General features: G+C 43.2%; 1 pseudogene; it reads left to right on the top strand.

Annotated features, from left to right (window-relative positions):
* Positions 1 to 1,543: 1,543 nt before the first annotated feature.
* On the top strand, positions 1,544 to 24,293 carry LOC101113824 (small ribosomal subunit protein uS12-like; annotated as a pseudogene).
* The last annotated feature ends 3,078 nt before the right edge of the window (positions 24,294 to 27,371 follow it).

The raw sequence follows: 27,371 nt of genomic DNA on the forward strand, positions 1-27,371 counted from the left end.
GCCTTCTTCCTAAAGAGCTGTTGATGCCTGTGGGTAGATCCCAACTTTGTTTCCTTTTTCTCTGTTGGCTGGAGGCAGGGTCCTGTCTCTATTCCAGTGCCACAGCAGGTACTGCCACCAGTGAAGTCAGTTGTTTGCAAGCATTACAGACTTCCTGGTCCTCCTGTAATTTAAGTACTGCGTCACAGTCTGAAGATCCTGATTTGCCTCGAGTTTCCATACCAGAAAGAGGGATCCTTCCCCAGAACCAAAAAGCCCTGCAGATGGAGGCCTGCACACCCTGCTCAGGTGTCCACGGTTGTCAGCCACCAGCCAGTAGGCTGCATCTCACTGAGGCAGGTTCTCCAGGGTTCACCCTCTGGTTTGATAGGGTAGGTAGAAACCTCTGGGGGCTTCCCACTGGGCAATAACAGCTGGCCTTTAGCCATCATTGTGGCTGCCTTTCCTCCCTTGCTACCCACTTGGGTGTGGTGCATTACTGGGGCAATTTCTGGCCAGCTTTGGACCCCTTCCCTGGCTCCAGCCCCTTTTCATCCTTCACCACCACATCTTCCCTGGACATTGTTTTGTGCAAAGAAAGAAAATACCAGGGAGTTGTCAGAAAATTGAGGCGTCTCATAGGACCCACTGGGTTTGATATCCAAGCTTCTTTTCTGAAATGTTGCTTCTAAAACTCAAAAATCGAAGCAGATTTTTAGCAGCTGCTCCAACTCCTTTAGATATGATGAAATAATGAGAAGCAATTGCCCTGTGACATCTGACACAAAACGTTTCTGTTTCTAGTTTACCCAAATAACTAGATAGTTTCATTTATAATGAGATAAACAGAAAGGATGCTCGGTAAGGCTTGGCGTTATTATAGAGCTATTTCTATGTTAATGGCGATGGGAAGAGGATGCAGAAATGGCTGTCACAGATTGAAAGGGGTAATGTTAAATATGTCCGTTGTAATGCAGCCAAGGTGGAAGGCCCCATTTCAATAAGGAGGATGAGCAAGTACTGTATGACTTGTGTGTTTCCTGGAGAAGAGGGTGTTTGTGGCCCTTTGAGCCCCCTCCCCAGAGTCTTTTCATCAATTACTCTGGTCTTCTCACACCAGACATTTGACCCTTTAGTGCAGGGATTTGGGGATGGCCCCACAGATTCTATGGGATACAAACCTCAGGTGGTCAAGCTGGGCACCAGCAGGCCTAGGAGGAGACAGACTGTGGTCTAAGGGGCCAAGGAAGGAACCTGACATTGAAGGCAGGGCAACTGGCTCCAAGCTGGGCTGGGGATGAAGCCATGGAATTGACTCAAGCGGCTAATAAGAGACCAGATACAGACTGGCTTAAGCAGAAGGGGTGCAGATGTGGCTTGATTTGGGCTTGAAGGAAGCTGTGAGAGTGCCTTTCTTCCCTCCTGCTTTGTGCTCCGTTCTCTTCCATGTCTTGTCTTGTCTCAGGCTTCCCGTTGTGGTGAGGCCCCTAGCCCTAGCAGTGCAGTCGCATCCTGGCAGGCTCTGGGGAAAGAGGAAGAATCCTTTTCTAGCGCAGCTAGGAGCATGTCATTGCCCACCTCTGACTGTGATAGGCCCCTGTGCCCATCCCTGAAACACCCCCGATGCCAGTTGAGATACGGTACTCTGGTCAGGCCTCGGACGTGGACTCCGCCTGAATCCCATGGTCCTCAAATGATGGTCCTCTGTGAGTTCTCGCCTGTGTCTGGGGATTTCATGCTCCCCAACAATGCTGATAAGGGGACAGGTTGGGTGAAGCAGGATCCAGCCTGGAGCCCACCAGGGGGTTTTAGGGAGGCAGATCAGCCCGGGTCCCACATGTATGGGAGTATCTTCCTGTAGCTCTTAGGCCATCCCCTCTTTCTGTCTGCATTGCTGCTGCTTTATTTTGAGCCCCCCATTTTTCTTTTTTCCCTCCCAAATCATTATGGTCTGAGACCATTTTGTGGAACATAAAACCTGAGCATGCCACATCCACGCCAGGGTGAGGCCAGAGTCCTTAGTGTGGTATCAGAGCCTTTCCTGCTTAGGCCTCTGCCCCTTCTTTCCAGCCTCCTCGGACCAATCCAGGACCCCCAAACATCATGCTTGTGTTTTGCACATGCATCTCCCTGAGGTGCCCAGTCCCCTGCCAGCAGCTAAAAACTCCTGTGTGTCCCTGAGGACCCAGATCACATTGCCTGTTCCGCGACACCGCCCCACGTTCTCCCAGACGCTTGTCTGTCTGTGCGCAGGCTCTCTGTGTCTGCTTTTTCTTTATCAGTTTTAACAGCTGCTTCCTTGTCTCATGTCCCCAGAAGCCTGGAAGTTCCTTTAGGACTGTGCTATAAACTATTCTTTTAAATTTTTTATTATGAAACATTTCAAACATTGGAAAACTACAGAAAATAACAAATATGTATTCACAACCCAGATTTCATAGATAACAACAGCTTGCCACATTTGTTTTAGATTTCTGTTTGAAGAAATAAATATTAAAAAATATCACCAAAGCCCCAATTCCCCATTCCCTTTCCCCTCGCTCCTAAGCTCCTGAAATTGGAATGAATTTCTATTCAGCACTACACTCCTGAGAATCATCCATGTTGATTTGTGTAAATATATTTGGCTCATTTGTACCACAATGGAGGGCTTTTGATTTTAAGAATAAACTGTAGTTTATTTATCCTTTTTCTCCTCCCAGTGAATGGCCCTGTTTTTGCTTTTTCAATGTTCTAAATGTACCATGGGGAAGGTTCTTGTGCATGTCTCCTGGGATCACAGGCAGGGAGGTACCAGCAGATAACCCAGTGGTGGAATTGCTGGTTCACACGTATGTAGAGTTCATGCATCCTTGCCTTAGATAAACTTTGCTTGAGTTCTCACCAGGGTGTTCTCACCAGGTGTACCTGCTTACATGCCCCCGAGGGATTTCAGCTCTGGGCTGATCTCAAACTTCCCCAACACTGACAATTGTGAGGCTTTTAAATGTTATTCGGACCAGAAGAAAATGAAGTTTTGTTTCCTTCGCCTTGCCCCACGACTGATGAGGCTGAACATCTTTTCATATGATTGTTGTGAGTTGTTGGTTTTCCTAGTGGCTTGCTTGTCGCTCTGTGTCCTGGAGTGGACTCCTTTTTCTGCTGGACACATCGTGTCTTATCCATCAGTGAGTGCCTGCATCCCTCCCTGGGCTGCCCCTGGTGAATGTTTGCCAGAAAGAGAGAATGGAGGAGGTGAACTGTGGGATGCAGAGAAGCTGACCCGACTGTATGACTATACAGGATGGAGGAGATGAGTCTGCTGGGAAGCGAGGTGCTGGGGGCTAGAATCTGAGTGAACAGAAAGGAGGAGATGGCAGAAGCTGGGGAAGGGTCTTAGCAGGAGTGGTCGACTCGCTCATGAGGAGTGAGGGCGTCACAGCTGCCTGAAGGCCAGGGATGGGAGTCAGGGAGTCTGCCGGGTCTGGTGACCCTTCCCAGCTGCACCTTCCAGAGCAAAGAGTCTCCAAGTCTTCCTGACTCTGTTGACAACAGTTCCTCTGACGCCTCGCTAAGCTCCTTGGGGGCAGTAAGAAGTGAACCACGGCTCTCAGTCCTCTTCTCCAGAGGAACCTGTTAGCAACAATCTTCGGGACTTGTGTCTAGACTTTTTATTTCCAATTCCTCCTGTACTGAGTCATTCAGCAGGCCCCCAGAATGTCTCCACTCAGACACACACTTGAGGGAGGCCAGCCCCTGGGGGCTTTGCAGAGATGGTAGAGGATGGTCCTGGGCTCCAGCACTCACTGGGAGAAGTGGGCACTGGAGTCTCAAGTCATCACGTCTTTATTAGCAAGGACCCACTTGCAGCCACTCTGTGGCCACAGTTCAATTCTCATCTATGCACAAGTGATTTTTTAAATAAAGTTCAGAATAAGCTTTGAGAGGACAGGGGTCATGGCCGACAGCATGCCAGCACCTTCAATACACATAGCACATAGGAGGCTGCACTAATGAGTTTTTTCAATAAATGAATGAAAAGATCAGAACCCCCGACACTTCAAATATGGCAGCTCTCCCTGAGTTTGTCTATACATAGAATTCCAATTCATTTAAAATATCATCAGGGTCTTATTTTATTTTTTAAACACTTAATCTAATTATTCTGAAAGTTCATCTGAAATCATGAACATAAAATAGCCGAGAAACTCCTGAGATGAAAAATTTCCACAAATTAAATTTCCTTCCTATAATAAAACCTATCATAAAGGGACAGTAATTGAAAGGATATGGTACTGGTCCAGAAATGGATATATTAATGGAAAATATTAAAATGCAGAAATGTATTTAAGTAATATTAGAATTTTGGTCATAATAAAAATGGCATATCAAAACAGTGGAAAGATGATTATTTAATTGATGGTGTCGCAACCTCTGCCAGAATATTTGGAAAACCAGAAGAGTTAAATCTTGGCTTCACACCATGCACAAAATTAAGATCCAGGTGCTGGGGGACGTTTTCTAGAGTGCATTTCCAGTTTCCGTTGGACCAGGCTGCCTTGTTCCTTACCTCTAACCCCTCTCAACAGAGGGGTCTTGGGCCCAGCCCCACTTCCTTGGCCTGTCATGAGAGGCCACTGCTCTTGCTGGATGTGGGTCCTTGGGTCCACTCTTGCTCTTTCTGCTCAGGTGGTTGCCGTCCTGTAGGACTGTGAGGATTTGAGGGGCTGGTGACAGGAAAAGATATGACCATGAGAGGCAGCAACACCCAGCAAACTGTTGGGTGATGCTTGGACAGGGTTGCACGTGGGGAAAGAGAGTCAAAGCAGGAGCCTGGACAGAAGGCCTGGCAGCTCAGGGTTGCAGCTCAGAGAGGAGGAGGGCAAGGGAAACCTCCAGAAGAGAAAGGAATCGAGGGGGGCAGCTTGCGTATCTGAGGTCTCTCAGCAGCATAGGTCTTAGCAACTTGGGGCCTTATCACTGCGAAGCCCCATCTTATCAATAGGTAGCAGCTGCTGGGTGAGGTGGTTTGCAAAGCAGGCATTCTCTAAATGGCTAAAAATGTGCTTGTTTGGACTATATTAACAATAACTGGATGTGTACAAATTTGAATTTAGCAATGGCAAGCTTTGGAGCTCAGGGGTGTCAGTCTGCAGTGGAGAAATAAAGCACCATGGAGACCAGTACACAGAGGCCACCTTTGGCTCATTTATATAGCAAGTCCCTATCTGCAGCTTCAGTGGAGGTGGCTGGTGGGCCCCCCTTCCCTTACCAGAGAAGCTGTGTATGAGCAGATCCTTTGAGTAGGGTCCAGAAGCCAAGATTATTTTTTTTTAAGCTCCCCATGTGATTCTACTCTTTTAGTCTTCACTGAAAACCACCGGCATAGGTCCATGGTCCTCAGACCTAGCTGCCGATTAGACTGTTTGGGTGAAGGTGAGAAGGGTGATAGCATCTGCCAGGAGGGCCTCAATGCCCACATGGACAGGGAGTGAGAGTGTCCAGTTAGTGGCTGCCTGGGGCTTCCCCGGTGGCTCAGTGGTAGAAGAATCTGCCTGCCAGTGCAACAGACTCAGGAGATGCAGGTTTTATCCCTGGGTCGGGAAGATCCCCTGGAGAAGGAAATGGCAACCCCTTCCAGTATTTTTGCCCGGGAAATCCCATGGACAGAGGAGCCTGGTGGGCTAGTCTATGGGGTTGCAAAGAGTCGGACATAACTGAGCACACACACAGGTACTTGCATGATTTCCTGTGTCCTTGCGTCATTTCAGACAGGAAACCACGCCACCCAGCCTTCCACTCCCTCCTGTTTTCTTTTCCATGTCACTTAGGCTTTGCCAGGACTTTTCCTTGACTGGAAGTGACACTGCCCAGACCTGGGATTACCTGTAGCGGTCATGTCCATTTGCCTCCCGCTCCTTCTGTGGTGTCTGACAGAGCTCTCTCTTGGCCTGCAGAGCTGAGACAGAAAGGTGACTTTCCAGCTGAAAGGTGCTGGAATTACTGGCACATCTTCCAGTGGCCCCGATTAGGCCTTGTCTCTCATAGCTCAGGACGTGCCCCTTCCCCACTGAGGCGGGCTCCCCTCAGCTCTCTCATTGCTGCACAGATTCAGAATCTGATCTCAGATTCTCACGTAGCCATGGTACTGTTCTGTGGGGTGCGGATGGCTGAGTGCTGAGGTCCCTCTCCAGACTGAACTGAGAAGAGTGCGTAGTCTGTGCTCTGTGTGCAGGGCCTGGGACTCAGCCTTGCACACATCTGCTCTCCTGGTTGCTCCTGAGCCAGTATTCCGCTGGGTCCCAGGCAGTTTGCGAGCCTCTTCCCTGAGACGTGTGGGCTGGGCAGGGAGGGAGGGGTGCCGAGCCCACCCGTGCTCGTCTCTCTTCCCTCCTTGCCTGCCCAGCCCCTTCCTGTAACATGTGTGCCCGAGCGAGGCACCAATACCTCGAGTGGAGTTTGACCTTTACAGAAGGGAATGATTTGATTTTCCGGGGAAGGTGGTGAGCATCAGATAGACTTTAGCCAGATCAAAGCAGCATATCAATTAAATATCTGCCTAAGAGTCCTCTCTGGGTTTCCATCTTCTAAAAGGCTCACAATAAAATTAACTCCAAAGTTACTGAACTGAAAAGAGTACAATTACTGTCTTGTTGGTAGAATAAAATAGGGAGGATTGTTTAGGCACTTAATTGGCATCCAGCAACAGGCGATGGTATGTTAATTAGATGTCAATTATGGCAGGGCGCTAATTGACATTTGATAAGCATTCTGACTGATAAGCAATGTTTGCTCTGCCAAATTAAATGGCTCGGTGGACTGTGCTTGATGGCTGAGAGGAGGCTTATCTAAGGGCTGCAAGTGCCTGGCGGCCTCCAGGAGGCAGAGGCTGCCTCTGGGGCCCCCTTCCCCTCAATCAGAAACACTTCCAAGAGCCGAGTGATTGCTTCCTGGTCTTGAGTTTCCTTCAAATGTTGCCTCTGGGAAAAGAGATGGTCCTCCTGATGGAACCAGGTTTCACTTGCCTCACATGCAGGTCATCCTCCCATTTTCTGTCTTTCCTTCTCAGCCTGCTTGCCCCAGTGCGAGTCCAATTTTTTTTACAGTCATGCCTATTTGAATGCTAAGCCTGGATCCACCTCTTCAAAGCTGTGAGCCCTGAACAAGTGTAGTTGACTTCTCTGGACCTCATTTTCCTTCTCACTGCCACAGGGACGTTGCCTCAGTATCAAGACCATTGGCAGAAAAGTGTCAGCCAGATTTCTAGCACAGAGGAGGAGCTAGTTCCTCTTTTTCTCTCTCCACTTTCCCTTCTGGTCTCCAAGTCCATAGCGGCTTTGCTCCATTCTACTGCACTGTGGCCTGATTGCCATCATTCCCAGTGCTCCATCTTAGCTGAGACCCAGGTTGACAGCCGCCAGAGAAACACACAGTGACTTGGTTTGAATGCTGGCTCCACCACTTGTTAGCTCTGTGACACTGAGCCAGTTACTTCCCTTCTCTGTTCTTTGGTTTTCTCCTCCGAGTAGCAGGAATAATTGATGATGCTTATCTTCTGGAGTTGCTGGAATGCCTTAAGATGAAGCCTGTGGTCTCAAGAGTTCAGTGTACATTGGCTGTGTAGTGATCAGAACCAGTCATCTCAACTGAAGCCACTGAACTTGATTCTCTTATTCAGTAACCAACTCTTGAGTGTATTCAGGCTCCCACAATCCTGTTTTAAATGGATGGCAGCATGCCAAATGGCCTTATTCCATCCTCTTCACCTCCTTTCTCTTGAGCACTGCTGGACTGGTTCAGATAGACACTGGCTGCTGTTTGTGGCAACTGCACGGCACGCTTTGTTAAAGGGTGTATTTGCTTGTGCATGTGTGTGTGTGTGTGTACTTGCACATGGGCCCATAGACTGATTGTTAGTGAGTCCTAGTTCTCTTGTCATAAAAAAAAAAAAAAAAAGAAATGTGACTCTTTCTTTGCTACCAGTTGGCATTTTAGTCTAAAATATCACTTGGGAACTTAGATTGCCAATGGAACTAGGTCAATTTGATGAAAGCTAATTTATTGAATGGCTAATTTGCCAAAAGCCAATTCACCAGAAGTTAATTTGCTGAAAATAAGTTTGCTGAATCATTAAATCACTGAATGACCAGTTCACTGAAAACTGTCAAACCCTCCACCCTGTTGAGGAGTGGTAGCTGTAGATGTTTTGAGGTCAGAACCAGAAGCACATGTGGAAAAGACTCAGAGGCAAAGGCAAGGGTTAGGCAAAGATCCTTAAAAATAAAGGAGCTAGGAACTGGAATTAAAGGGAAAGCCCCTCTGCTTCCAGTTAAATCCCTTCCATTTAAAAAGTGCTCTGCCTTTGAGCGTTGAAACCATACACATAGTTGACCTGGGCTGTTCTGTGGTTCAGTGGCTGCAAGCAAGCTATGATGAAACAGTAACAAAAATTCATTCTCGAATATGTATGACTAAATCACTTACAGATTGGCTGTGGCAAACTGATTTTCAGTGGATCAGTGAGAATGGCCAACTGAGAGAGGCCAGTCATCCATCCACAGAGAACAAGAGGCTGATGGTGGCCTCTGGCCCACATCTGCATCTCAGCTGGGGCTGGGACAGGGGAACTGGGATGGGGAGCAGGTCAAGCAGCCTGTGCCTCTGGGTGGCAGCAGGATTGAGGATTAAGCCAGCAGTGGTTCTTAGTTCTGGGGCATGCTTAGAAGGATGCCAGACCCAGACACTGCTAAGAAGGGGACAGGCAGAAGCTCAGAATTGACCTGGGCCCAAGGCAATAGGCAGGGCTCTGAGGAGGTGCCTTGCAGCCCCAGGCCTTCTATGAGGAGCAAAGCAGAATTGGCAGGGGCCTGGGGACGGCCCCAGCACACCAGGCTAAGGTGGGGACCTCAGGTTCCCTGAATGTAGGCTCACTTATCAAGTAAAACAAAACAAAACAAAACAAAACAAAGAAACTATCACGTGCTCATAACAGTAGAAAGAAAGAATATTAGCTGAATATGTTCTCAGTTGCATCTGACTGTTTGCAACCCTGTGAACTATAACCCACCAGGCTCCTCTGTCCATGGGATTTTCCAGGCAAGAATACTGGAGTGGGGTGCCATTCCCTTCTCCAGGGGATCTTCCTGACCCAGGGACTGAACCCAAGTCTCCTGCATTGCAGGGAGATTCTTTACCGTCTGAGCTACCAGGGAAGCCCCTGAATATATTGAGCGTTTACTATGTCCTAGAACCGTGCTAAGCACTTGTACATAAGATCACAGAACTAACAAAAGTCAGGGAGTGGCTTTACAACTAGCTCTGTCTGGTTGCAGATCTGTGCCCTTGACTCAAAAAAGTTTATATAATTATCAGTGTGCTAAGTTGCTTCAGTTGTGTATGACTCTTTGCAACCCTATGGACTGTAGCTTGCCAGGCTCCTCTATTCATGGGATTCTCTGGGCAAGAATACTGGAATGAGTTGCCATTTCCTTCTCTAGGGGATCTTCCCAACCCAGGGATTGAACCTGTGTGTCCTTGACTCCTGCCACTGCAGGTGGATTCTTGACTGCTGAGCCACCGGAGAAGGCTCATATATAGTTATGTGTAAACAAATATGCATGTTATAGCCTTTATTTTTAAAATACATATGAGATAACATACGGTTCTATTTACTCTTTTCATTTAAGTACATGAATTGAAATTCTTTCTATGTAAGCACATATATATACTTCATTCTTTTAAAAAAGCTGAGTGGTATTCCGTTGTGTAGAGCTGTTGAATCATTATTTATTTAAACAAGTATGAGGTTCCGATTGCTATATTTGACAGTTTTTGGTATTACTCATACTTTTTTAAGTTTAGCCCTTCTGGTGGGTGTGAAATCGTGTTTCATTGTGGTTTTATTTTTACATTTTGTTAATTTATGTTTGATTGTGCTGAGTCTCTGTTGTTGTGTGAGGGCTTTCTCTAGGTGCGGCAAGTGGGGGTTCCTCTTCCTCGCAGCGCGTGGGCTCCCCAGTGCAGGGCTTGCTCTTGTTGCGGAGCACAGACGCCAGGGGTGCGGGCTTCAGTAGCTGCGGCATATGGACTCAGCAGTTGCGGCTTGCGGGCTCTGGAGCTTGGGTTTAGTTGCTGCGGTGCACAGGCTTAGCTGCTCTGCAGCACGTGGAATCTCCCCAGACTGGGGACTGAACCCGTGCCCTCTGCATGGTGGGTTCTCATCCATTGTACCACCAGGGAAGTCCTCATTGTGGCTTTAGTGTGCGATTTTGTGATGCCTGTTGGAATTGAGCACATTTTCCTGTATCTGTTGGGCATTTTCCTACTTCTTTGTGTTCTCAAGAGGCTTTCCTATTGTTCTATTGCAGTGTCTTATTTTTGGTTGTGTGTGTGCTAGTCACTCAGTCGTGTCAGACTTTGCGACCCCACAGACTGTAGCCCGCCAGGCTTCTCTGTCCCTGGAATTCTCCAGGCAAGACTACTGGCGTGGATTGCCCTTCCCTTCTTGACTTGTAGTAAATCTGTGCATATTCTGGATTCAGGCCCTTTGTCACTTACATATGTATACTGAAGAAGTTCTTGCATCCTCTGACTTGCTTTGATTCTCTGAATAGTACCTTTTGGAAATAAGAGGGTTTCCATTCGTTTGTTTGTTTTTGTAAGTTGGGTTGTGGGATCTTAGCTCCTGACTAGGGATTGAACCTAGGCCCCTTCACCCTCCACCCCCAGCAGTGGGAGCACCAAATACTGGATTACCAGCAAATTCCAAGAATTCTCAGTTTTAATCAGGTTCAACCTAGCAGTTGCTTCCTTTAAAGCTGATGTCCTCTGGGTCCTGTTTAAACATGATTCTTTATTCAAAGATAATGAAGAAGTTTCCCCATATTATCTTCTATAAGTTTTATTGCTTTATGTTTTTATTTATATGTACAAACCACATGTTTAATTTTTGTTGATGACATAGAGGTCCAGATTCCACTTTTTTTCCAAATGTTTATCAAAGTGCTGATGTATCCATGGAGAGAGGTGTACTCTGTGTCAACCTGCTCCTCTGCCTTCTTGTTCTTCCTCCTTCTGTGTATCAAATTAGCCTAAGGCCAGGTTGATTAAAAGGCCATTGTTTTCCCCTCTGCTATATAAAGTTACCTTTGTTGTAAACCGGGATTACTAGGATGGGATTGACTGTTTCCGGACTCATATTCTGCTTCTTTGTTTAATTACTGCCTTAAGTATTTTGGCTTTCTAAATCTTTATAATGAGTAGCTCCTACTATTCCATCTGGTTCTTCAAAAGATTCTTCGTTTTTCTTGGGCCTTCGTATTTCTATATAAAATTTAAAATTGTCTTGTCAGCTTCCAAGCTGAATGAGAAAAGCATGCTGGAATTCATGATGTGGTGTATCCCTCCTTTATTTAGCTGATCTTCAATTTCTCACAGTATTTTGTAGTTTTCCGCAGAAACTAGAATTATTGTACCTTCTTTGTTAAATTTATTCTCACATTTATTCATTTTTCTTACCATACTATAGTTGGAGTATTTTAAAATTTCGTTTTCTACTTGTTCATTGGACTTTATTATAAAGCTACAATTACTTTTTGTGGGTTGAATTTGTACCACCGATTTTGCTAAATATATTAATCCTAGCAGTTTGTCTATAGATTTTTGTGTATTTTCTCTCATGCTGTTTTTAATGCAGTCTATATGTTAATTTATGACCCTTATATTTTATTTTCCAAATTTTAAATATTTCATTTTTGGTTATGGCATAATTGCACTGTAGTATCTCTAGTATAATGGTGAGTAGATGCTATGACAACAAGAATTCTTGTCTCATTTCCAACTTCGGGGGAAAGTGTTTAGAATTTCATGGTTACATGTAATGTTGTTTGTAGATTTTTTTTGTACCTGTAAATTAATAGATTAAGAAAATTTCATTTTAGTCCCAATTTGCTAAGATTTTTAAAAAATCATGAGTGGGTGTTGACTTTATCAAATGATTTGTCTTTATTAAAATGATCATGTGAGTTTTCTGCTGTATTGTTTATACAGCAAATTAAATTCACTGGTTTTCTAGTAGTAAATTCCTGTTAGCAGAACAAAAACAGCTTTATTGTGGAATATTATTATTTTTATGTCACGAGGTTTCTATGATTTTCTTGTGATTTTCTTTTCTTGTAATCACTGTCAGATTTTGGAATCAAAAGTTGTGCTTGCTACATAGAACACACAGGGAAGCATTTTCTATTTGGTTGTTTCTGGAAGAGTTTACGTGTGTTTGACATTATTTCTTCTTTAAATATTTTGAAGAATTCACTAGTGCAGCTGTCTGGACCTGAAGTTTTATTTGAGGAAATATTTTTCGTTATGGATTTAATTTCTTTAAAATGCCATAGAACACTTTATATTTCCTATTTTGGGAGTATTTTCTTAGATATTTATCCTTTTCATCTAACATTTACATATATTGGCTAAAGGTTGCTTATCATTTTCACTTATTTCTTTTTCATGCCTGGCAGATATAAAGTCCTATCAGTTTTTTCATTCTTGATATTGATTCTTGTACCCATCCACCCCATACTTAGTCTTCCTAGGGATTTATAAATTTTATTAAAGCCTTCAAGGAGCAAACTTCACTTTAGAACTTGGGCTCTCTTGATTTTCCTCTGTTCCACATTTGTTTTCTCTTTCACTAATTTCTGCTCTTTATTATCTTCTTTGAGCTTGATTTGCTGCTCTTTTGCTCACTTAAGATGGATGTTTGGATCCTTGTCTTTTGGCATTTCATCCTTTCTCATGAGTACATTTAATGGTAAACATTTTCTTCTATTTATAGTTTTAACGGAATTCCATACATTTTGACATGCCAAGAATCACTGCCTGCTGCTGCTGCTGCTAAATCGCTTCAGTCGTGTCCGACTCTATGCGACCCCATAGATGGCAGCCCACCAGGCTCCCCCGTCCCTGGGATTCTCCCGGCAAGAACACTGGAGTGGGTTGCCATTTCCTTCTCCACTGCATGAAAGGGAAAAGTGAAAGTGAAGTCGCTCAGTCGTGTGCAACTCTTCAAGACCCCATGGACTGCAGCCCACCAGGTTCCTCCATCCATGGGATTTTCCAGGCAAGAGTACTGGAGTGGGGTGCCATTGCCTTCTCCATTCAGCTCCAAATAGTTTCTAATTTCCATTGTAATTTTTTCTTTCACTATGTACTATTTAGAAGTATATGACTTAATTTCTAAATATTTGAGTTACTTTGTTACTCATGTCTAGTTTACTTCCATTATAGCTAAAGGTTATACTCTGAAAATTTAATCTCTTTACATGTGTTGATATTTGGTTTATGAACAATATATGGTTGGTACTGGTAAATTTTCTGTGTGCCCTTTGAAAATAATTGTATGTGTTGCAGTTTGAGATATAGTGTTGTATCTATGTCAATTAGCTAATATGTCTTAAATGAGTTTAAATACCCTATCTGGAGTTTTGTCTGCTTACCTTTCCAGTTATAAAGAGATGTATATGAAACATTTTCAGGCTAAAATTGTGGACTCATTTACTTTTTTTCCTTTTATATTTGTCGATTCCTGGTGATATGAATTTTGAATCTATGCCATTAGGTATATATAATTTTAGATTTTTTTCCAATTTTACTGATTGTTTACTCTTTTATCATTATGAAATATCCCACATTCCCATTTGTAATGTGTTGTCCCTAAAGTTTATTTTGTCTAATATTACTATAGCTATCAGCTTTCTGATATTGTTTCAGTTCAGTTCAGTTCAGTTGCTCAGTTGTGTCCGACTCTTTGTGACCCCATGAATCGCAGCACGCCGGGCCTCCTTGTCCATCACCATCTCCCAAAGTTCACTTAAACTCGTGTCCATCGAGTCGGTGATGCCATCCAGCCATCTCATCCTCCGTTGTCCCCTTTTCCTCCTGCCCCCAATCCCTCCCAATATCAGAGTCTTTTCCAATGAGTCAGCTCTTCACATGAGGTGGCCAAAGTACTGGAGCTTCAGCTTTAGCATCATTCCTTCCAAAGAAATCCCAGGGTTGATCTCCTTCAGAATGGGCTGGTTGGATCTCCTTGCAGTCCAAGGGACTCTCAAGAGTCTTCTCCAACACCACAGTTCAAAAGCATCAATTCTTCGGCACTCAGCCTTCTTCACAGTCCAACTCTCACATCCATACCTGACCACTGGAAAAACCACAGCCTTGACTAGATGGACCTTTGTTGGCAAAGTAATGTCTCTGCTTTTGAATATTCTATCTAGGTTGGTCATCACTTTTCTTCCAAGGAGTAAGCGTCTTTTAATTTCATGGCTGCAGTCACCATCTGCAGTGATTTTGGAGCCCAAAAAAATGCAGTCTGCCACTGTTTCTACTGTTTCCCATCTATTTCCCATGAAGTGATGCGACCAGATACCATGATCTTCATTTTCTGAATGTTGAGCTTTAAGTCAACTTTTTCACTCTCCACTTTCACTCTCATCAACAGGCTTTTTAGTTCCTCTTCACTTTCTGCCATAAGGGTGGTGTCATCTGCATATCTGAGGTGATTGATATTTCTCCCGGCAGTCTTGATTGCAGCTTGTGCTTCTTCCAGCCCAGCGTTTCTCATGATGTACTCTGCATATAAGTCAAATAAGCAGTGTGACAATATACAGCCTTGACGTACTCCTTTTCCTATTTGGAACCAGTCTGTTGTTCCATGTCCAGTTCTCACTGTTGCTTCCTGACCTGCGTACAGATTTCTCAAGAGGCAGGTTAGGTGGTCTGGTATTCCCATCTCTTTCAGAATTTTCCACAGTTTATGGTTTATTTGGTACCTTTTTTAGTTTTTTACTTTCGTTCTATGTCCATATATTTGGGGTGTGTCTCTTATAAGAAGCATATACTAACTGATTTTTAATCCCTATGGTAACCTTTACCTTTTAATAGGAATATTTAACTTATTTATTTTAATGTATTTCTTGATATGGTTGGGTTCAAATCTGTCATCCTGATGTTTTTTCTTCTTCTTCTATTGATTCTGGCAGTTCTGTGTTCCTTTCCCTATGTTTTCTTGCTTTCTTATCGATCCATCAAGTAGTTTTTATTCCCTTCTCTGCTAGTTTGATGGCTTTTATATTCCTTAACTGGTTATCTTAGATGTTACAGTAAGTGTCCTTGATTTTTAAGCTCTGATAAATTATCCTTCACATCTCAGTAATTCAAAGAGTTTTAGATGCTTTAACTTGATTTGTTTGTTGCCTTTTGTACTGCTTACCTTATGTATCTTAATTGCCTAAAATTTTAAAGCATGCATGACGTCATTATTATTGTTGTTTCATACCGTCATTTAGATCTACCCATCTTTCAGCCTGTCTGTATGTATACCCTTTCTAATTCTTTTTGTTTTTTCTTGGAAGTCCGGGCTTCCATTTAGAATTATTTCTCTTCTGCTTAAATATAGTGTTTCATGTAATGCGGGTATCTTTCGTGAAAAAATGTCTGTATCTTATCTTTATTTTGAAGGACATAAAGAATTCTCTTGGTGGCGTAACACTCTCAGTTGTCGGTTAGCACTTTGAATTTATCCTACCACTATTTCAGACGTTCTCCTCTTTGTCTCCAGTGGGAAACAGCCGTCTTATTTCCGCTTGATAATCAGGATCATGTAACCCACTCTGTGTTAGGCCCCCTTGTTGCTTACTGGTTTAATGGCATGTGGAGCTCAGAATTGCCATGTGGGAATCTCAACTGCTAGTGTCTCTGGAGGAATAATCTCCCCCTTTGTAATTATGAGCTTGAAGCCAGCAGAGCTCCATTTTGTGCCATATTTGGGCTCTGAGTTATGCTGTGATCTTATCCTAGAAGTGGGTCTTCAGGCAAGAAGCAGTGGTAGTGGTGGTAGGGGTGTGGATCTTAAGAAGTCTGAGTCTCCTTTGGCAATTAATCCTCTTGATGCCAGGTAGTCAAGATCCTTTAATCAAGGCAGAACTATGTAGTCATCACTGAGGAGAGAGGGGAGACTTCTCTTGGCAACGGGTGTCTCAAAAGGGTCTAGAAATTTGAGGTTTTTGGTTTCATTCAAGTCTACCCAAATGACCCCATTCTCAGGGTTCAACCCAACCATCCTATCTTTATCGTGAGTAATCTGGTGAGAGTGTGATTCTTGTTCTCAAGCTGTTTATCCTTTGACGGAGAACATTGCAGGAGACTCTTGCTTACCTCACAGTAATTACAAAACCATAGGTTGGATGAAGCAGAAAGTTATTTCCAAGTCTGAAGAGAGCAGAGTCATAAACAAGGTAAACAAATAGTAGGATTAAAGATTGTGTGCAACATTTGTGCTGATAATGGGCGAAAAGCCTTTTCAAAAAAATTACTTCCATACCTTTTTAGTAGGAAGAATCATGGCCCATAAAGATACCCACACCTAATCCCTCAAACCTATTCAAACATAGAACAGTTTGTTTTATGTGACAGAAGGACTTTGCAGATGTCTTTAATGGACCTCGAGATGGAAAGCTATGCCTGGACCATCTAGGAGGGCTCAATCCAGTGCATCATTAAAAGCAAAGGATCTGTCCTGGCTGCAGGGAACCAGAAAAATGACAGCATCAGAAGGACTTAGTTACTGTTGGTTTTGAAGATGGCTGAAGGGGCCATAAGCCAAGAAATGGGGGCTTCCTCTAGAAGGTGAAGGAAGAAAAGAAACAGATTCTCCCCTAGAACCTTTAGATAGTAACATAATATAGCCAACAACTTGATTTTAGCCCAGTGAGGCCCCTTTCTCACTTCCTACTTTTATAACTGGAAGATAAGTTTGTGTTGTTTAAGTTACCAAGTTTGTGGTAATTTGCTATGGCAGCAATAGAAAACTAACACAGTGAGAAAAAGACAAATAACTCAACAGGAAAATAAGCAGAGAATATGAAGAGATAATTCACAGAATTAGCCAATTAACATTTGGAGAGATGCTTAATCTTACTAATGAAGCAGGTAAACGCAAACAGAAACAAGATACCATTCTTCACTCATCAAATTGGCAAATGTTAAAGCAATTGATAATACACCCTAATAGTGAGAAATAAGTACTGTTAAACATTGCTGGTGGGAGCCGAATTTCTGTAACTTTGGGGAAAGTAATATGGTGATAGCTAATAATATAAATAACATACAAATTTTCTTTTTTAGAAAGATCTTCCCTCTTTATCTATGGCCTTCCCTGGTGGCTCAGATGGTAAAGAATCAGCGTGTAATGCAGGAGACCTGGGTTCAATCCCTGGGTCAGGAAGATCCCCTGGAGAAGGGAATGGCAACCCACTCCAGTATTCTTGCCTGGAGAATTCCATGGACAGGGGAGCCTGCCGGGCTGCAGTCCATGCGTTCGCAATGAGTTAGACACAACTGAGCGACTAAGCACAAACTCTTTACCTGGAACTCATAGTCCCTCCTGGTTCTCTTATATATATTTATGTATTTTTCAAATTATTTTTGACTGTGTTGGATCTTTGCTGTTTCTCAAGAGCTTTCTCTAGTTGCAGAGAGCGGGGGCTGCTCTGCAGCTGCAGTGCTCAGTCCTCTCGCTGCAGTAGCTTTTCTTGTTGCAGAGCGTGGGCTCTAGAGGCCGGGCGTAGGAGTTGTGGCCTACCGGCTTAGCTGCCCCTAGGCATGTGAAATCTTCCAGGACCAGGGATCAAACCGGCGTCCCTTGCATTGCAAGGTGGATTCTTAACCACTGGACCCCCAGGAAAGCCCCAACACACAAATCTCTTGACTTAGTAAATGAATCCAATTTCAGCCATCTTTCTTTTACAGAAATAATAGGCCAATTTTTTTCTGTAATGTAAAAGAAAATTTGGTGTCAGAAAGCTGGAACTAATCTGAAGTTTCATCTTGGGTGGTGGTTAAATAAATTTTGATAAATTCATGATATAAACTATTATGCGTAAAATAATATTAACTAAATCTCTATGCAGAGGTCTATAAGGTGGTCTCTTGTATACTATTGAATAAATAGGTTGCAAGATAATGTCCATAATATGAATCCATTGAGATGCAAAATAATACAACAAAGCATAAAGTAACATTTGCCTGCATATTTTTTTTATATATTTCTATTTGTGTAGAGAAATATGTGTAAAGATACACACAGAACAATTAACATTGATTATATCCAGAAATGGCATTGGAGGTGGGGGAGTAAATTAACTTTTTCTTCATACATCTCTATTGTTCATCTTTTTACAGTGAGCACATGTAACTTTTCACTAAACATTTAAACATTTCTAATACAACATTTAAGAAAGGGATGAAACCTTGCATTGTTGAACTTATACGTTTGCCCATCAGCTGACAAATGACCCTTTCAGCGGATGCTGGTGGCAGTGCCCCCTGGCCACCAGTCCAGTTTTGGCCACAGCATACCTTTTTGTCTACACAGCAGGGTACCTTTATGTAGCTCCTTCAGCGTTTTGTCCCTCTTTTATAAAAATGAGGGGAAGATGGGAAAAAATGAAAGTGCAGATAAGAAGTGTAGGTTTCATAAATTTAAAACAATAGACTCCAGGGTGGAAATCGTTAGATGTGCTAAAAGTAATAAATCTCTTGCCTGAATCAGATGCTCACTGGGCTTGAAACAGTTGATGGTGAGTTTGGTTGTGAAAGAAAAGAATAAAATTAAGGAAAACAGGTAAAGGTCTTATATCTTTTGAGGCAAGTAATTTGGGGTTACATGATATATTTTTTTCTCTCCAAGATGGAACCACCTCTAAACACACTTAAAACTGATAGGTATATTGCAGGTCATTCTCATAATTACACTTTTTTCAGGTACCCATTGGATGCGTACAATAATAATTTAGGCTCTTACTGCTTTTTCCTGGCATTTCTTTGTACACATGTCCTGATCCTCACCTCTGGTCAGGTAAGACCCTCATGTGCTCTTCAGGATGGGTAAGATAAATAGGAATAAAAAGAGCGAGGAATAGTCAAATTTCAGCTATTTGTTCCCCCAAATGGGCTTTTAAGATTCAAAGGGGCAAACCCAAGTGAGACAAGGGACAGAATTTATATCACAAGAAAAGACTTGGAGAGAATCAGAAGGAGAATTAAAAAAGGGAGGACCAGGCTACCCCTCTCATGCCAACTGGGAGCCGAGGGAAGGGTGGCCCAGGCTGGAGAGGAGAAGGTAACAGTGAGTCTGTCTCTACGTGACCTCGGCAGGGACCAGGACAGCCTTCGGTCTTTGCTTGATCCAGAGTGAATATGCACATCATTTCTTTTTTAAACAAAACAGCTTTGTTTATTTATCTGGAGGCAACACTAAGGTGCTCAGTGGTATTATTTATTCTTCAGTATTATTTGGATTTTTGTCACTTCACACCACCAGAAGCACTAGTGATCTGGGGACCCCTTTGCTTGCCTGTTGCCCACCTTTTCACTTGTGCTGACAAAGGGGTGGTGGGCTATGTCCCCTCTACCCCTGCCTGTAACTGAGTGAGTCAGTGGTGGACACAAGACCCAGATTTGTTCAGCATGGAATTTGCAATAGTAACTCAGAGACTCTGCTTCCGTAGTGCTGAGTGCTGTGAGGAGGCCTCAGAAAGAGCTGAGATGGCCATGTGCTCAGGAAGAGAAAGCTGGGGAGAAAGAAAGCTGAGGTTGGGCTTCTAGGAGATGAAGGGCTGAGAGAGAAAGAGGACCTGTTCGTGGAGCCTGGACGGGCAGGGGAATCTCGTTCCAGACTTTTCCATCTCTGACTTCCTCCTGAGCCTTCACTGTATCCATCAACTTTTTTTTTCTTTTTTTTGCCATGAACACACAGACTATTAGGGTATTTGTATTTCCTTTTACCTCCTGCCTCCACTATTTTAAAAAAAATATATATTTTTTTTGGCTGCATCTCTTTGCTAGTGGGATCTTAGTTCCCCAATCGGGGATCAAACCTGCACTGGAAGCCCAGAGTCTTAACTGCTGGACCGCCAGGGAAGCCCCTCCTCCTGTTTGGTATTTTTATTAGTTCAGTTTTGTTTGTTTGTTTGTTTGTTTTATTTTAACCTTTTTACTTGGAAATAATTTTAGATTTACCAAAGAGCTGGAAGGGTAGTACAGTGTTCTTACATGCCCTTCATCAGCTACCGCTAATGTCACCATTCACATCGCCAGGATATACTTTAGTCAAAAGTAAGAAATGAACTTGGTAACCCACTCATCCAGGTTTTTCTGAGACTTACCTGGTTTTAGCACTGAAAGCCTCCTGCACCAGGAAGTCCCCAGTTCCAGACAAACCAGGGCTATCCTGATTTTTAAAACTGGAAGTCCCATGCCTTAGAGACCCCTTCAGTCCTGGCAAACCAGGATGGCTGGCCACTCTGTTACCCAAAGTCCAGACTTCTTTTGGATTTCCCCAGTTTTTCCACTCTTGTCCTTTTCCTGTTCTGGGCTCCAGCACAAGAGGTCACTTTGCACTTAGTTGTCCTGGCTCCTTAGCCTCCTCTGATTTGTGACTGTTTTCAGTCTTTCCTTGATTTACATGACCTTGACACTTAAAAAAAATTGATTAACTTATTTTAATTGGGCGATAGTTACTTTATAATATTGTGATGTTTTTGCTATACTTCAACAAGAGTCAGCCACAGGTATACATGTGTCCCCCGACACTGAACCTCCCCCCCCCCGCCTCCCTTCCCACCCTGGACCTCTGGGTTGTCACTGAGCACTGGCTTTGGGTGCCTTGCTTCATGCGTTGAACTTGCACTGGTCATCCATTCTACGTACGGTAATACACACGTTTCAAAGCCATTCACTCGTATCATCCCACCCTCTCCTCCCACAGAGTCCCAAAGGCTGTTCTTTACGTCTGTGTCTCTTTTGCTGCCCTGTGTGTAGGATCGTTGTTATTGTCTTTCTAAATTCCACATCTATGCATTAATATACAGTATTTGGGTTTCTCTTTCTGACTTAACTTCACTCTGAATAATAGGCTCCAGTTTCATCCTCCTCATTAGAACTGACTCAGATGCGTTCCTTTTACAGCTGAGTAATATTCCATTGTATACGTTGTACCACGGCCTCCTTAACCATTCATCTGCCGGTGGACATGCAGGTCCTGGCCATGTCCTGGCCATTGTCGGCAGTGCTGCAGTGAGCACTGGGGTGTGTGTCTGCTTCAGTTCTGGTTCCCTCGGGGTGTATGCCCAGCAGTGGGGATTGCTGGATCATATGGCTGTTCTATTCCCAGTTTTTTAAGGAATTTCCACACTGTTCTCCACAGTAGCTGTTCCAGTTTGCATTCCCACCAATAGTACAAGAGGGCTCCCTCTTCTCCACACCCTCCCCAGCATTTATCGTTTGCAGACCCTTTGATGATGACCACTCCGACCAGCGTGAGATGAGACCTCATTGTGGTTTTGATCTGTATTTCTCCAATAATGAGTGATGCTGAGGATCTTTTCCTGTGTTTATTAGCCATCTGTGTGTCTTCTTTGGAGAAATTTATGTCTTCTTAAGAGATACTTTTAAATAGTACTGGTCAAGTATTTTAATGGTAGCTTTAAAAAACTTATTTATTTTTTATTTTTGGCTGTGTCGTGTCTTAGTTGCAGCTCTCCACTGGGGGGCACAGGCTTCTTTCTCGTCGTGGCATGCACGGTGCGTGGTGTGTGGGCTTTAGTTGCACAGAGGCATGTGGGATCTCAGTTCCCTGACCAGCATTCGAATACACTTCCCCTGCACTGAAAGGCAGATCGTTAACCACTGCACCGCCAGGGAAGTCCCTGGTCAGTATTTTATAGAGTGTTCCTGAACTTGGGTTTGTCTCATATTTTCTCATGGATGGTCTGGGGTTATGAATAAAAGAGAATGAAGGAGGCAGTGCCCTTCTGTCATATCACGTCAGGGGCGCATGACGTCAGCTTGTTACTGGTGACTTGACCTTGACTGCGTGGTTAAGTGATGTCTGTCAGTTTTCTCTACTGTAAAGCTATTATTATCATTATTATTTTTGCCCTTTCATAGTCTTTTCTTTGAAATTGACTCAGTATATCCAGCTCACACCCAGGAAAGAGGAGTACCTAAGAATAATGGACATATGCTAAAATTACCATAGCAATGATTGGTGGAGATGCTTTGAGGCTGGGCAAGTATCTTTGTTTCTCCTAAAAAACTGCCCACTAATTCTTAGCATGTATCAGTGGGTCTTGCTTGTAAGTAGTTGCTGTGGTGTTCTAGTGCTGATTTTCTATCTTTTTATTAATTTAATTGTCAAAGTTTATAATATTGGTACTCTGTCCAGAGTGCCTCTTCTCCTCTTTAATTCTGTGAGCTTTACCTGAATTTTTGCATTGATTCTCCATTTTGCCATGGTTAGCTCAGCTGGATTCTTTTCCTTATAAGCCAAGTGAAGCCTCTGATAGTGAGTACTGAAGATGTAGAAGGTGCTCAGTAAGTAATTTTTCGCTATTGCCTTTCTCCCCAAGGCTAGCAGGGATCTACGCAAAAGAATAGCATCTCACTTGGAGCCCTAGTGGCTGAGGATTCTGGAAGAAGAGGTTGAGGACTTAGATGCCACTTCCCAGAATTTCTCTTCCACCTTAGCAGAGGACTCACCCAAACATGGAAGCACTTCCCTTCTTCCCTTCCCCTTCCCTATGCTAAGTTCTCCTCCATAGCTCTTTCACATGGCTGCCAGGGTTCCAAGCTGTCTTCCTCAAACACAGTACTGATCATGGTTCTCTCTTGAAGGCTATTCACTGCAAACAGAGTTACATTTTAACTTGTCACAAGATCCTCCCTATTCTGTCCTTTACTTCCCCCTTCATCCTCCTCTTTCTCTACCCTTCTCTTTAGATCTAAAGCTGGAACCACACTGTACGTCTTTCTTTTTCCTAAAACACTGCTGTTATTCCACGGCTCTGTGACTCTGCATAGCATGACCTCTCCAGCTGGACTGTCTTTCTGTGATGTCTTCCTTGACTTTCCCAAGATCTAGTTTCCGATGTCCCTACAGCAGCTTTAACCTATAAACCTCTGTCATGGATCATGTTATGTTTTGCAATTTATCTGTGTCCATTTCTGTCTTTTCTACTAGAGTGAGAACTCTTTAAAAGCAGGTCATCTTGTTTATTATTTGTGTATTTTCATCACGGAGCCTGGCAACTAATAATATGAGCTAACATTTTTCAAGTGCCTGCTTTATACCTGACAAGACAAATTATATCATTGATTCCATTTAAGAACTCTCTAAGGGAGGTTTCTTTTTTAACAGTTCAATGGGGGCAAGAATAGTCTTTTCAATAAATATTTCTGGGAGAACTAGATAGCCACATGCAAAAGAATGAAGTTGAATCCCCTACCTCACACCATATGCATATTAAATTAGATCACAGACCTAAATGTAAAAGAAATGCACAACTCTTAGATTAAAACATAGGGGTAAATCTATGGGAACTTGGGTCAGGCAGTGGTTCATTAGATATAGGGCACAAGCAACAAAAGAAAACAGATAAATTGGACTTCATCAAAATTAAAAACTGTTGGGCTTCAAAGCACATTATCCAGAAAGTGAAAAGGCAGTCCACAGAATAGGAGAAAGCACATGCAAATTGTATATCTGATAAGGGTCTTGTATTCAGAATATAAAAGTAATCAGGGCATGTGTGTTTGCTAAGTTGCTTTAGTCATGTCCAACTCTGCGACCCCATGGACTGTAGCCAGCCAGGCTCCTCTGTCCGTGGGATTCTCCAGGCAAGAATACTGGAGTGGGTTGCCATGCCCTCGTCCAGGGGATCTTCCCAACCCAGGGATCAAACCCACATCTCTTGCATCTCCTGCATTGGCAGGCATGTTCTTTGCCACTAGCATCGTGTGGGAAGCTCTTGTACAACTTAATAATTCAAAGACAGTGGTGCCAGCAGTTTGGACAGGTGTCTTGGTCTTTGTACTGCCAGGAGGCTCTGTAGTCACTGATGAGACCAGAAGTGTGATAAACAGTACAAGAAAGCCCACTTGGGCAAAGCCATGAAGGCCAGCCAGCCCTTTTGAAGTCACTTCTCATGTGAAAGGAACTGCACTAAAAAAGGTGGAGTTTGGAGCCAGACAACCAAATTCCGTCATCAGGCGGTGTGTCAGGGCTCAGCTAATCAAGAATGGTGAAAATATCACAGCCTTCGCACCCAGCGATGGCTGTTTACATTTTATTGAGGATAATGTGAAGGTTCGGTTGCTAGATTTGGTAAAAAGGTCATGCTGTTGGTGACATTCCTGGAGTCCGCTTTCAGACTGTCAAAGTAGCCAGTGTCTCTCTTTCAGCTGTGTACAAAGGCAGGAAGGAAAATCCAAGACCGTAAGTTTTTTTCCCAAGATCATAAGTTTTGATGGTGAAAGTGTGATAGTAATAAATTTTCATGTGCCACAAAAATAATAATTAAAAGACTACCCAATTAAAAATGGGCAAAATATTTTAATAGATATTTCTCCAAAGAAAATATGCAGATGACCAATAAGCACATGAAAAAATGCTCAGTTTCATTAATAGTTGTGGAAATACACATCAAAAACAAAATGAAATGCTACTTCACGCCTATTGGGATGGCTGTAATCAAGAGGACCAGTAATAACAAGTATTCGTGAGGATATGGAGAAATTTGGAACCCTCATGTACTGCTGGTGAGAATGTAAAATGGTAAGTCACTTTGGAAAACACTGAAAGTTTCTCAAGAAGTTAAACATGAAGATACCATATGACCCCACAAGTTCCTATATATAATTGTCCTACGTACAGTTGTCCCTCTGTATTCATGAGGGATCAGTTCCAGAACCCTGCTGATACCAAACTTCTTGGACATTCAAGTTGTTTTTATAAAACTGTGTAGTATTTGCATGGTTCCTATGCACATCTTCCTGTATACTCTTCATCATCTCTAGATTACTTGTAATACCTAATATGATGTCAGTGTTGTTTAAACAGTTGTTGAGAGTGAAAGTTGCTCCGTCGTGTGTTCAGTTCGGTTCAGTTCAGTCGCTCAGTTGTGTCCGACTCTTTGCGACCCCATGGATCGCGGCACGCCAGGCCTCCCTGTCCATCACCAACTCCTGGAGTTCACTCAGACTCACATCCATTGAGTCAGTGATGCCATCCAGCCATCTCATCCTCTGTCGTCCCCTTCTCCTCCTGCCCTCAATCCCTCCCAGCATCCGAGTCTTTTCCAATGAGTCAACTCTTCGCATGAGGTGGCCAAAGTACTGGAGCTTCAGCTTTAGCATCATTTCTTCTGTTGTGTGTTGGTGCACTGCAAATTCAAGTTCTGCTCTTAGAAACTTTCTGGAACCAAACAGTTTCTTTTCTGGATCCGTGGGTTCACAGATACAGGACCCAGGGATATGGAGAGCCAACTGAAATACTCAAAAGCAATGAAAACGTGTCTGCACAAAACCTTGTACATGAATGTTCATAACAGCCTTATGCATAATATCCAAAAAAGCAGAAACAACCTAATGTTCATCAGTTAGTGAATGGGTAAACAAAATGTAGTATAGCCGTTAAAACAGAATAATTATTCACAATAAAAAAGGATGAAATATGGATACATGCCACAACTATTGATAGATGGACTTGGAAAACACTATTCTAAGCAACAGAATATGGTCACTAAAGATCATATGGCTTCCCTCAAAGCTCATTTGATAAAGAATCTGCCTGCAATGCAGGAGACCTGGGTTCGATTCCTGGGTTGGGAGGCTCCCCTGGAGAAGGAAATGGCAATCCACTTCAGTATCCTTGCCTGGAAGATCTCATGGACAGAGGAGCCTGGTGGGCTACAGCCCATGGGGTCACAAGAGTCGGACTTAGCAACCAAACCACCACTGAAGATTGTATATTGTATGATTACATTTGCATGAGCATTCAGAATAGGCAAATCCACTGAAAGAGAAACAGGTTCGTGTTTACTTGAACTTGAGGAGGAGTGACAGCTAATGAGTGTTGGGTTTCTCTTTGGGGGTGATGAAAGTATTCTAGTATTAGTAGTAATGGTCGCACAACTCTGTGAATATACTAAAAGCCAGTGAATGCTACACTTTAAAGGGACTAATATGCATTGTGCATTATATCTCAATTAAGCTGATATGTGTCCTAATATATCTGGCTTAAAACTCAACATTTGAAAAACTAAGATCATGGCATCTAGTCCCATCACTTCATGGCAAATAGATGGGGAAACAATGGAAACAGTGACAGACTTTATTTTCTTGGGCTCCAAAATCACTGCAGATGGTGACTGCAGCCATGAAATTAAAGCTATGACAAACCTGGATAGCATATTAAAAGCAGAGACATTACTTTGCCGACAAAGGTCCTTCTAAAATTGTGGTTTTTCTGGTAGTCATGTATGGATGTGAGAGCTGGACCAGGAAGAAGGCTGAGAGCCAAAGAATTGATGCTTTTGAACTGTGGTGTTGGAAAAGACTCTTGAGAGTCCCTTGGACTGCAAGGAGATCCAACCAGGCCATCCTAAAGGAAATCAACCCTGAATATTCATTGGAAGGACTGATGCTGAAACTCCAATACTTTGAGCCCCTAATGTGAAGAGCTGACTTATTGGAAAAGACCCTGAGCCTCGGAAAGATTGAAGGCAGGAGGAGAAGGGAGTGACAGAGGATAAATTGGTTGGATGGCATCACCAACTCAATGGGTATGAGTTTGAGCAAGCTCTGGGAGATGGTGATGGACAGGGAAGCCTGGTGTGCCGCAGTCCATGTGGTTGCAAAGAGTCTGACAGGACTGAATAACTGAACAGCTGCAAATGTCATAATATATGTATGTGCACACACACACTTAAAGATATGAGGTGGAGATAGCCTGTGATTATGTCAACAAGAATTGAAACTAATTTATTTGTTACTAAGAAATTTCTTCTACTTAAAAAAAAATTGAAGATGTTTATCAATGCTCTCTTTCTAAGAGTTTAATCAAATAATATTAGGTGTTTTGAGAATGTTATCTTACCCAGGAGCTTAATTAATTCAAAAGGTAAAAAATCTTTTCTTACAAGTAAGAATTCTGAGAAACTATGGAAGAAATGAAAGTGAAGTATTAGAGATGAGATAAAATAAACTCAGACACTTATATGAAGTGTTGGGGCCACGACGCTGGGCAGAGCACACTGAATAAAGGGAAGGATACTTGGGAAGAGAAGTGTGAGGAGTCCCTTAGGAGCCATCCAGTAAAAACCACGGGGCTGCGGTTGTTAGCAAGCTGGAAGCAGCAGAGAAGGGTAACCAGGGGAATACATGTGTAACTGGGAGGTTGGCAATGCTTGGTGCTGGAGACCAGAGCCAGACCCACGCAGTACCTGGAGAACGATCTTATGAATAACCACTGAGATCTGCAGGAACTGTACAAGTGGCACTCGGTGCATCTACTTAGA

This window comes from Ovis aries, chromosome 25 (assembly GCF_016772045.2).
Source record: "Ovis aries strain OAR_USU_Benz2616 breed Rambouillet chromosome 25, ARS-UI_Ramb_v3.0, whole genome shotgun sequence".
In the NCBI taxonomy this organism is placed as follows: Eukaryota; Metazoa; Chordata; class Mammalia; order Artiodactyla; family Bovidae; genus Ovis; species Ovis aries.